Source organism: Babylonia areolata, chromosome 9, assembly GCF_041734735.1.
Source record: "Babylonia areolata isolate BAREFJ2019XMU chromosome 9, ASM4173473v1, whole genome shotgun sequence".
Classification (NCBI taxonomy): domain Eukaryota; kingdom Metazoa; phylum Mollusca; class Gastropoda; order Neogastropoda; family Buccinidae; genus Babylonia; species Babylonia areolata.
In genome coordinates this window covers 19,954,873-19,963,834 of record NC_134884.1, presented here as the reverse complement: position 1 = coordinate 19,963,834, position 8,962 = coordinate 19,954,873, and positions in this window count along the sequence as shown.

The following is an 8,962-nucleotide window of genomic DNA, read 5'->3' as shown; positions in this document are numbered from 1 at the left end:
AGGGACACACAAACTGTAAAACAGAGCGAGAGGGATAACAACAGATTCTTCTGTGTAACACATGCAAGTATCAATAACATTTGTTTATACCCACCAGACACTGAATAAAATACAAAGAAAACCTGTTATTGTTATCAATATTATTGTCATCATTATTACTGTTGTTGATGTTTTAAAGATTTAAGCCATGAAAAATAATAACAAATAGAAAACCTAAGCTACACCCCCCCCCCCCCCCCACAACCCTCCCCACAAAAAGGAAAATAAAAGAAAAAAGAATAAAACTAGAGGTAGTAGTAATGTACAAGTCATATATGCTGATGATTTTGATCAAGTTTGCAATGATGCAATTTTTGCCAAAAACTTTTAACTCTTTCACTGCCATAGGCGACCTCAGTCGACTAGATAGTGCACCTGATAGGACCATTTTTCACATTGTAACAAAGCTTTACAGCTGCAGCCAGTTTCCCCGCCAGTAGAACAATGACTAACCTTTGCTCCCTGATCAAGTTTGAAGTGAACAAGTCCATTGTGTTTTGACATAAACCAAAGTCTGTGACTGAAAGCATCATATCTAAAATATTTGGTGCTGGCAAGTGTTTTTGGCAGTGAAAGAGTTAAAGCTCTCTCCTGCAAACCCATCCTTTTGTTCTGGATGAGAACTTTGTAACAAAGCCAAGCACAACTGACAGTGGGGAAACAGAGAGAGAGAGAGAGAGAGAGAGAGAGAGAGAGAGAGAGAGAGAGAGAGAGAGAGAGAGAGAGAGATACAGATAATTCATTCCAGAAAGGCCATGGCCCTTTTGAAAGGGAAAAGTGACATTGATGAATAACAAAATCTAGATCCTAAAATAATCAATCAAAGTAAAGAAGGCTGTGAACAACTAAGAGCATGTTAAAGAGCATATTTTGAAGGCTTTATATAAGTACAAAGCAAACTGGTTTCCAACATCCTGTTCAAGTGATGTAGTAAACAGAATCACTGAATAAAAATGAATGTCTATGATATTTTAAGGAAAATTAATTTGTCTCTGACATAACTCAAGAAAGGACATCCAAACACAAAATGAACTTGATTTTCTGGAGCGTTTTTACACAATGTACACAACACATTGCTTTCTCTGTTGTTTACAGTGTTATCAAATAATCAATGGACGAGATTATCAGAAATTCAAATCTAAATATGGGGATTAAATATACTGTAGGCAGCTATCCATTTTCACTTATATCTATTGGAGAGGGAGAGGGAGGGAGAGAGAGAGAGAGAGAGAGAGAGAGAGAGAGAGAGAGAGAGAGAGAGAGATAGTGATAACCTTCATCAGAGGGGTGGATGGCTGAGAGAAACAGAGGTACAGAGAGAGAAAGAATAACTCAATAAGTGAGAGACAGATATATATATATATATATATATATATATATGACAGAGAAAGAAACACGGAGCTTCTGGTTTTAAACAGAGAAAGCTATAGGTAAGTTCCAAAGAGGAAGGCTATGAATAATCAGTCAGAACAGCACAGGAACACAAGTTGCAACCCACTGGTGCTGTGCAAAGAGGTCGGTTAAATCATACTTCATGCTATAATCATAGCAAGCAATGGCCATTCCTTGGAGGAACTGATCAAGCATAGGATAACTGGATTCGAAAGCTAAGAAACTGCATAACAACATGCAGCTAAAAACAAAAACAAAGTATTCCATTTCTTGTCGTTAGATTTCTCCCTGCAAAATACAGGCTGCTCTTTTCTGGGAGTGCATCATCACACACTTATGAGTTATTTTTTTCTTCTGTTGTTTTGATCAAAGAAGACAGTTAAAAATTAAAAAGCTTTGTATGTGTGTGGAGGCAGGAGGGGAGGGTATGTGCGTATCATGAAATGCTTGAGCATTTCCATGCAAGTGTAGTTGTGCACTTGCCTAAAAATGGAACAATCATCAAGAGTATTTACACATATCTAAAAAGTCTGGCTTTTGTTTTTTCCTCCCTCAATCTTTCGACCTATCTTTTCAATGATGTGAAGATATACTATTTGACTTTGGGTGATTCATGTATATATGCTCACACAAAATAATAATAATAATAACAATAATACATATTTTTTTCTAATGTGATATCCAATGCTGCTCAAAGTCAAAGCACCTAACATCACCCAGTAAATATAAACATGACTTGAAAACCTCACAACAGCTCTTTGTCAATGAGACACCATGAATGTGTTCACAAATGATCAAACAAAAAAGTTATAAAGCAAATAAAGCTTAGATTAAGATGAAATACATTTAATAAAACGCACGCATGCACACACACACACACACACACACACACACAGGTGTCCTTCTTTCTCACACACTCACATACAAGCACAAACAAACTTGCACACTTACAGTTACAAATGCAGCAATTCTGACCAGCCATACATTTGAAAATGAAGTATGGTAGCAATGATCCTTCCAAATTGGAACTGATTGAAAACTTGTACATCAGGGTCAATTAACCCATCTGCTACAGATGACAAAAACTGCCTATTAATAAAGTGAAGAAATCTGTATAAAAAATGCATAAAGTGGACAGATGAGAGAATTAATTTTTTTTTCAATCTAATTTATATAAATGGAAAATACCAGCAATAGTTGACTGTTTCAAAATAATGGGAAAAAAATGATTAAATTGAAAAAAAAGAAAAAAAAAGAAAGAAAAAAGTAAAAAAAAGAAAAAAAAGAAAGAAAAAAAAAGTTTATTTACCTGACAAAAAAGAAGCCTCCTACAGAGCTGTTACAACACTTATTATTTTGTGGGTGATCCTGATAAAGCTATAAAATAAACCCCTTACCAAAAAAAGCAAACAAACAAACCAAAAAAACCAAAAAAACAAACAAAAAAACCGACAAAAAAAACAACCCCCCCCCCACCCCCCCCCCCCCCAAAAAAAAACAAAAAACAAAACAAAAACCAAACAAACCCCAAAACAAAAAAAACCAGACTTCAAGAATCTTGTTAGACTTTTTCCAGAGCAAACATATCACCTTATTATTTCCCACAAATGTAGTTTATATTCATAATGACTTGACTTGTACAATCCAAGGGGCCTGTTCATCATCCTGCAGATTAAGAACTATATAAAGCAACATGCGTGGCAAGCATATGGAGCTAAGCAAGAACTACATAGCCTTAATCTACAGGTATACAATTAACATGCTGGTGAGTACTGGGCGGGTAGGCAGATTTTTCCAATTCCAGTCGAGCCGATTTTTCGAGCAGTGTGAATAATCTTCTTCAAGAAGTAGTATATCAACTGTTTCATTTTGTATTTTATAGAGCGGTAAAAGTGGGAATAAAAAAAAGAAGAGAAACTGTTTAAGAGAGTCTCAAGAAGATCAAAATTCGTTGTGTAGCGAATATAACCCTATCGACTGAGGATTGCGGACATAATTTTATATATATATAGGTATCACAATCATCGGCTTAATCGTTTGGATTTCATCACCACCAGAGGTTGTGTTAAGTGTATAGCGAAGAAAAATATTTCAACAAAGCAAGCAAAGTGTCCGAAAGTCGTGCAGCCGAAACTGACCTCCGCTAACTGGATGACCCTGACCTGAGCAGCATAGCAACTGGCCAGATGGCCTCAACTGCCCCATGCTCGTCTCACGTAATATTTCATCGTCTGATAGAAACCGCGCGTTCTTATCGTCAGAGGTCCAGCCGTTATAAAAATCTTGATCAAGCGTCTTTGTACTGGAATGATTGCATATCTGTGTGTCATTATAGCATTTGCAACTGATTGCTTAAAGTGCAGTGCTGAATTTAAGCGAGCACCAACAGTTTCTGGTGTGCAAAAAGCATTTGAAAAACTACCAAAACGTCTCACCTCGTCAGGTCAAGATGGCGATAAGATTAATCACGTGACTTACTTTGTACGCTGGACAAAGTCACGTGGTCTAAATGTCTAAAATATGTCATTATTTTTTTAAAGAAAGTAAAATTCAAAGTTGAATTACAGTTTCCATCACATCATAAATACTATTAATGATATCCCCCCTAAAATTTATATTACCAAATCACGAACAGGGAATGAAGTTCCGACGTGAACCGATGAGCGTCTGCCACGTTTGGAAGTTTTACGAGACGAGCCCGGCGAGAGAGAGGAAAAAAAAGCCGAGATGCCAGAAACACTGCGTTCCGTCGTCGGAAAATTCTACGATGAGTACATGAATTCGACGCCCCAAAAGCTGAAAATTGTCGATGCATACTTATTTTACATTTTGCTAACTGGGGTTATCCAGTTTGGCTACTGTTGTCTCGTTGGAACCTTCCCCTTCAATTCGTTTTTGGCTGGTTTCATTTCCACAGTTGGATCGTTTGTCTTGGGCGGTAAGTTAAGCCAAGAAATAATTATAAGATTATCAACCTGCTTAGGCATAGCGTAGGATTCGTGTTCACGCACAACTGGATCTACTGATAGCGCGATTTAGCCTGCAAGAGGGCGTGTCATTTGTGTATCAGATACACACACAAACACGCACGCGTGCGCAAACACCGTGCGCGTACACACATTACACACATGCGCGCGCGCGCACGCACGCATGCGGACACACACACGCACACACACAGTGCTAACACGCTTGTGCACACACACAAACACACACGCACCCACAAACTCGCACACGTTTGGGCAGAATCAATACGACATGATTTTGTAATGTTCTGCAACATGCCACAAACAAAAATGCAGTAAAAACAACAACAACAACAACAAATCCCACATCATTTTATACCTTGAAGAAGGGAGTTTAAAAGTTTGTTTAAAGAATTATTTTTGTACAGCTATATAGACATTATTGCTGATTTTAATCTAGTTAAAGACTTGAGTCAGTTGAGAGTTGAGTCCAAATGCTTAATGAAAATAAAATCGTTTCATCCCAAAGGTCTGCTATATTTAAAAATGTCTCATGTAGGAAAACGGCCTACCAAAATAGTTTGAAGCTTGAAGTCAGCATTTCAAGCTATTGAGAGCCTAACAATGAGGAACTAATTGTACCATTGATCAGCGATTAACTCTTCTGTGCATTGCTAAAGAATGTGAATGCTGCCATTGCTGCACACAGAGCTGAAAATGAATAGGTGGATATTATTCTCTTGTCATTTGGATTGGAGCCAATTAAAAAAAAAAATTATTGCTTGATGATTTCCTGAACCCACATCTTTGGAATGATTTAGCTTTTAGGATCTTAAGAAATGCTGGTTTATACAGTATTAACATTTGCTTTTGAACATATTTTGGGAATTATTTAGGATCTTAAAAACTGCCAATTTATACAGTATGAACATTTGGTTTTGAACACACTTTTGGAGTGATTTAATATCTTTAAAAGTGCCGGTTTATACAGTTTGAACAATTGGTTTTTTAACACACTTTTGGAATCATTTAGGATCTTTAAAAGTGCCAGTTAAAAAGTGCCAGTTTATACACTATGAACATATGATTTGGTTTAGAATTACCAACAGCTGTGTGAACATTACCAGTTTGATGTTTAACTAACTTTGAGGGCTGCAGACTAGATTTTGTGCACTGTATGAATTACATTTTTCATTAATATTTTGAAAAAGATATACTTACTTCATTATTTATTTAACTTTTGTTCGTTATAAACTCATTAATTTAAATCAATTCATTTTTCAGTTTGTCTCCGTCTGCAGTCCAACACACAAAACAAGACAGAATTCACTGGCATCAGCCCGGAGAGGTCTTTTGCTGACTTCATCTTCGCACATGTCATACTGCATCTTGTGGTCATCAATTTCATTGGGTGATCATGCAGACAGGAGAAATCATAAATAGGTAAAAGAAAAGAAAAGAAAACTATTAGTATATATATAATTTATTTTCTTGCAACTGACAATACTTGTGAAATTCTTCAAAAGCATTGCATATTAACATAATTCAATTCAGTACATAAATGTATTTTCACACAATAGATGTTTGATGTATCACTGTACTTGCTGCAGATTCATTGGAATTAAGTGTTAATAACAGCAACATTAATCACCATAATGGGACTCCTTTTGTACATGACAAACATTCTGTTTAGTGATAAGCAAAAATCTTAAACAATTACCATATAGAATAACAAGAAGTGCACATTTTTTGATACAAAAAAATACAGTATTTCTATTTTCTGTTGGTATTGCTTGGAAAGCCACAGAGGTGTACATAGATATATACACACACACATGCACACATATATAAAGTATAGGCATTAGACTGTGCATGTTCATGCACCCTCACAAACATGCACACCCACACATTACAGCACAGTGACAAACACAAAGTATACATATGTATGCACATACATATATCTTTTCTGCATGTCTATATCAGTGTATGCACACAGGTGTATAATATGTGCACTGGGTAACTTCTGCAGATAGGCATACAAAGTACATTTACACATTAGCAGACACGCACTGGAGTGGGAGTCAGAGTGGTTAGTGCAACTACAAGGCATGCACCAGTTGAGTTTTTATCCCTTCCCCTGGTCACAGGGGTGACCTGTGTGTTAGTCTTTCTGATGAAATGATGTGTCATGTCCATTATATACAAATAACACATCTGTCTGTCAGTATAGTGCAGCACCAGGCATTCTTCCTCCATCTCTTCCTGCTCTGTGATTTTTACTGTTTTCCTGGCACTGTTATTTGTGCGATTATCATTATATTGCCTTGAGACTACTCTTTTTCTTTTGTTGTGCCTGTCCCATCATCTGCACCATATCAGCGTCATTACCTCCATGCTGCTCATCCCGAGTCCCCCATACACAACCACACCCAGCTATGTCTGCCAGTGACAGTACCAGCAGTCCACAGGGAACTGATGTTGCCAGGTTGCCAGGAGGACACATACAAGAGGAGATCCTGTGGTGGTGCTGAGTCACTTCAGTGGTGTTAAATAGAGCTAGGCTGTTCTGATTCAGTATAGGCAGTACACCACCTACTAAGCCGATGCTGATAACATTATACTCTGAATTTGGGATCCAGTCAGAATGAATATCCCCCCCTGTAGCGAAAATCACCATCACATCTGTCAAATGACTGTCCACTATTAATCTGCTTATATTGAAGACTTAGGAACTCACCACATACATGGAAGTAGAGGGGAAATGAAAACTGAGGTCTCCGTGAAAGCAGGGCATGAAAGACCTTGGAGTTTGGGGCAAGTGCTGAAGATAATAATGATAATGCTGCTGTTGGGGACCTTTCAGGTTTGGTACTATGTCATGAGATAAGGCTGTACTCCAAACTTCCTTTCATTCTGTTTCCTGGCAGCAACTAGTCCTGAGATACAGACACCTGCAGTGCTGGTCAGGACATTTGAGCAACACTTTCTAAGACATGTCTGTGAAGTGGATGACCCGTGACTGAGTGGTCTCGGTCTTTTATGTTTAGCCCATAGCACACTCAGTTTTAGGTATGAGCTGGCACAGAATAATGCCACCTCTGATGAGGCTTGAACCGTTGTGTGTCCTACCACTGTAGTACCAGTCATCAATCCGCGGTGCTAAGCACTTCAACATAGCGGATGGTAAGGACATTTTTTTGGGTTTGTTTTTCTTCCCTACACAAAACAAAAAAGTTGACAAAAGCTGAGGTGTTCAAACGAGCATTTGCACAAAGAAACTCGCTTTGTCTTGTTCCTCTTCAGTTAAGCACAGTACTTTTAAATAAAGAAAGACATTTTGTCATGTTTATAAACTAAACTTACCATTGTCATTTTTGTTTCAGGCAGCCAGGGTTTTCATGCAACAATTGTGATCACATCGTCCTTTGAATCCTGAAATCCTGGGTTTCTCTCAGTCAGTCCAGTTGCTGAAGGGTAGTGTGGCTGTCATGGCATGAACTGTTGTTTGAATTGCAGAATGTGGTGTGCCTAGTCTGCTGTAAAAGGTGGATATTATATGGGAAGAGAATGGTTGATTATCAAATGTTATGTGAAGTGTACTTGTAGATGTGGAAGAGAAAGTAATGGAAAAGGATATGGATATGGTTTCATATTTTAGTAAGAACTTTTTTCTTTTCTTTTTTCTGTAAGGTATAGGGAAGTGAAGTATAATTATAACTTATGTTTTACTTTGTTGCATCTGCATCGTGTACATGAGTGAATGTATGTGATACTCCACTGACAAGTGACATGTATTTTTGCGTGAGTTGAATGCAATTCAGACATCATAGAATTGTTTGTTTATTTTTTGTGGAAGCAAAAAAAAAACACATTAAAAGATTTGGTTAACGTCAGTCTTTTTCTTGGTGGTGGTTATGGTGTGCATAGTTGTGACTGAATGATTGGAAATGTGTACAAGCTACATGATCACTTACACACTGAAATTGTATATCAATTAAAGACTGTGTGCCCACTTGCACATATGAGCAGACACACTTGCATCCACATGCATGTGAACACACACGCACGCACACACACACACACACACACACACACACACTTTTCTCTTCTTCCTGTTGTTAATGCCAGTATCCAGACTGTATATGTAAGATTTTAACTCTTTTGTAGTGTTTCTCAGGGAGTTACATTGGAATTTGGTATTCTGTCTGCTCATGCATGTTATCGTGTCACATATTTTATTTTTCTTTTTGATTGATAGAACATCGGTGACCCAACTTCTTTTTATTATTTTCAGAGCTGGTTGAATCCTGTACATAGTTTGTTTTTGGTATTACCACTAAACCCTTGTAATGTTAAGGCTTTCAAATATAATGTAAGGATCTCAAGATAAAATGAAATGAACAATGGAAAAAAAAAAGTGCTTTTGCTCACAAACATGAAAACACAAACACATTCACACACATTTATACACACACTTGTCCACATTAGCACACAGCTACACACTTGCACACATACACATAGGCACACATGTGCACAACCCTCCCCCCCCTTTCCCTCTCCCACACACA